Source organism: Nothobranchius furzeri, chromosome 18 (genome assembly GCF_043380555.1).
Source record: "Nothobranchius furzeri strain GRZ-AD chromosome 18, NfurGRZ-RIMD1, whole genome shotgun sequence".
Taxonomy (NCBI): domain Eukaryota; kingdom Metazoa; phylum Chordata; class Actinopteri; order Cyprinodontiformes; family Nothobranchiidae; genus Nothobranchius; species Nothobranchius furzeri.
Genome location: NC_091758.1, coordinates 3,987,042 through 3,990,892, shown reverse-complemented (window position 1 = coordinate 3,990,892; position 3,851 = coordinate 3,987,042). Strand labels below are relative to the sequence as shown.

At 38.4% G+C, this 3,851-nt stretch overlaps 1 long non-coding RNA gene across 1 annotated transcript; it reads right to left on the bottom strand.

Moving 5' to 3' along the window:
* Nucleotides 1-686: 686 nt before the first annotated feature.
* On the bottom strand, nucleotides 687-3,458 carry LOC139063965 (uncharacterized). The gene is made up of 3 exons (XR_011517284.1): nucleotides 2,988-3,458; nucleotides 2,822-2,914; nucleotides 687-2,665 (listed from the first exon to the last, which is right to left on the bottom strand). It is a non-coding gene; the product is annotated as an uncharacterized lncRNA (long non-coding RNA).
* Nucleotides 3,459-3,851: the final 393 nt, after the last annotated feature.

Below are 3,851 nucleotides of genomic sequence, written 5' to 3'. Positions count from 1 at the left end.
CCTTTTTGTGGTTGTAGGGGCTGTTGATTGGAGTACTCTGAAACAAACCTGATCTCTCTAGGACATTCAGAAGCCAAGTTATAGGCCCACAAATGTGTAACTGGACTACTTCTTTAAATTGACACCAGATCTGGTTACCTTTGGGACATGGTTTGACCCCCTATAGGAATGTGCGATCATCATGAAACATTCAGATCACTTACAACTCAATAGATTCTACCTTCTTGTAACGTTTCAGCCTGATTGGACCTTGTTTTCACACAAATGGACCCAGAATGATGTGAAATTGTGCTTCGTGCAACATAATTCTGGGTGCCATTTACAAAACATAAGTGCTAATGACTCCAGTCCTTTTTGTGGTTGTAGGGGCTGTTGATTGGAGTACACTAAAACAAACCTGATCTCTCTAGGACATTCAGAAGCCAAGTTATAAGCCCACAAATGTGTAACTGGACTACTTCTTTAAATTGACACCAGATCCCGTTACCTTTGGGACATGGTTTGACCCCCTTAGGAAAGTGCTATCATCATGAAACGTTCAGATCACTTACAATCCAATAGATTCTGTTGTAGCCAAAAAGGTCAAGAGGTCATCTACAACATATATTGAGTTGAATTATGAGTCCTTAGGTTAAAAGCCTGCTGAGAAAGCTGTGTTCTGTGCACGTGAGGATTAACATGTCCAGTTTGTGTAAACCAGCTCCAGTGGACCTTGAGCCCTCAGAATCATGTCGGGATAACAGGGCTGGTCGACCTCTGGGCTGGAGGGTGCGTTGACCATATTGGGAAGTGCAAAACATCACCCCATCCTCTCTCAAAGGACTGTGGGAGTAGCAGTATAAAATAAGCCTGCATCTTCGTGGCAGGAGGGCTTTTGCAGAAAGATCCAGCCGGAGGCTCACTCAGTTCCAGGCTGGGCGCTGTCCCCAAGTGTGGTGATGTATTGATGTATTGATTGTGTAAATAAATGCCCCACGCTGAGTTTGGACAAGCTGTCTGTCTCTTGTGTTTTGATAAGGCAAAAAGAACCACATTTGGCGACCACGAAGCGGGAGTAGAGGCGTGCTCTTCGGATCATTTCACGTTCCACGGAACTTGACTTCCGGGCCCTGATAGGTAAGAACAATTTTTGTTCAATTTTGGAGTCATTCCGTGGTTTGTGAACTGGTCTGTGAGAAATACATGCCCTGCTCATAATTTAGAAGTTATAACAGCAAGAGAAGGCATTTGTCCAGAGCAGCGGTGACAAATATTCACACGTGTGAAGTCAGCTGTGTCATTTTGATGACGGACAAATTTTAAGTGTCAAATTAAAAGGTGGGACAGCAAATTGGAATAGAATTTTAACAGCTGATGGTTCTGAGAGGTCGACACTCTTTAATCCAGTCTGCTGACTCGGTTTGAGCAGAGACGGGGATCTTGAAGAAAAAGCGCTGAAGTTGTGATAAGCTTTGCTGTAGTTCGGCTATCCCCGGGGATTGGTAAATTCAATAAGAGTTTTTTGGCAAAGCATGTAAAAAACAGGGTCCGTGAGCTCGGGACGGCCTGTACGTTGTAGTTTGCAGCAAAAATTGCTGTAGAAACAGTTTCCGGGAGCTCGGGATTCTGTAGTTCTGTAGTTCTGTAGTTCTGTAGTTGACGTGTGAGTGTGAAGGCCTGATGCGGTACCAGAAAAATAAATAAATAAGATAAATAAGAGCTTTAAAAGTTGCAACTGAGATATGTAAACTGCAGTGCTAAATTTTAATGTTTGAAGTTACGCAAAATTCAAACTCTGAAATCCTGTTCTGATCAGTCTGAACAGAATACCAAAAGTTAATAAATAAAAGGTTTTTAAAGTAATATATATATATATATATATATATATATATATATATATATATATATATATATATATATATATATATATACACGCGTAAGAATCATTTGTGTGCAGGGCAGCATGTGAGTGACCCAGATTTGGGGGGTGAAGTAGCCTGAAGATTAAAAGGGAAAAAAACAAGAAATACAAGGAAAGTTGTAAATGACAGCTTTATTTTAGAAATATATAGAAATATATAGATATACATTTATTGAAAGTCGGACAGCTGCTAAACAGTAAAGTCGAAACAGATCTGTAGAAAATAAATATATAAACTGTTTCTGAGCGCTCTCAAAAAAAAAAAATTGCAATTTGGCTTGCTGTAGTGGTTGCAAAGGACCTGCTTAAAAGCATAGTAAGCATTAAATTCTGAAAATAACCAGTGCAGTGTTATACAAATTTTGTGCTTAAAAAAAAAAAAACAAATACACGAATAAAAGCTGTTAATGGAGCTCCTTCCAATTTGGTGTAAAGTAGGAAAAGTAAGTGCCAATTTGGGTCAGTTAAATTTAAATTAGGAGAAAACATAATGATAATAATCCAGCTGGAAATAAGATACTAAGAAAAATAAGGTAAACAGACGTTTATATATATATATATATAAAGAGAATAAATAAGTGACGAACTGACTTACTTTTGTTTGGAGGACTGTGACAAACAGAAAAAATGTTGTTCGAGTGGTTGTGAGTGTTTTTTTTGCATGTGAAGTGAATGCTGCTGTGGCTGGATATTCTGTTGAATGACGCAGTGTTTAATAGAGACAGCTGATGGGAAAAAACATGGTGTGGCCCAGGCTTTCCCCGACTGAAAAACAATAGAAAAAGAATTTATAGTTAGTGCGGTGACAAGAAAATCGTTTAAAATATAAAAGTTGCATGGTTGTGGTCATACAAAGGAGGTATTTTATCTGCTTTTGAGCCGTGAGGGCTGAAACTGGACTTTGGACTCTCTATCATTTACCTATGTTTGCTTTTCTGTAAATGGAGTCTGTCACTCTCTCGTTTCTCCTGCCTGCATACACACACATGGTGAGACCAAGGCTGGCTTGCTTTTCTGTGAAGTGTAACATGCAGTTTTTAGCAATTTGTGACTTTAGAAAAGATAACTTCTGGTGTTTTGGGCATACCTTCTTAGTCCATGGATGGCCTCCGTGTGAGGGTCTTTTCTCCTGGATGGTCGAGAGCGGAATGAGGCTGAAGGTTCAACCTGAGGGCCTGACTCCGCCCACTTTTACACACAAGAATCCTGTAGTCTAAAAATAGCACAGGGTGCTGCAGAACAGCAGCTCTGAAGTTCTCAGGATCGTCTTTATGAAAACCATAAAATTAACAAATAATCAGTCAGGAAAATAAAATATTTGTGCCAGATTGTTTAGTTACACCCACTTATAATTATTTTGCATAGGTGTTGTAAAACTATTCCTGTAAATCTTGCTATAGAAATAAAATCCAATAATTGTCTTGCTTGAACTTTAAGAATCATTAACATTAGTGGCTGGATTTTGAGACGCTGAATAATGAGAAAGAGATAAACTATTATTTCCTGTAACCTGGCTAGAACCTGTACCAGGCTGTTTTGAATTAAAAACTGGTAGTTATTTTCCCAAAATAAGATAGATAAATAAAAAATGAAAGGAGGGATCTTGCATTTTGAGTTAGGCTGTGCCTAATGATTAAAACCTGTTTGGAACAGATTTTAAGGACAATTGTGTATAGAAAGTAGTCTAGATTTACCTTTGAGTCAGTAAAGTCGACTAATTATTAATTCAATTCAATTCAAGTTTATTTATATAGTGCCAAATTACGACAAGAGTCGTCTCAAAGCACTTCACAAAATAAATATTCCAATTCACAGTTCATTAAGCCCATCAGAAATAATGTTTCCTATATAAGGAACCCAGCAATTTGCATCAAGTCACTGACTAGTGTCAGTGACTATACAGCAATCCTCATACTAAGCAAGCATGCAGCGACAGTGGAGAGGAAAACTC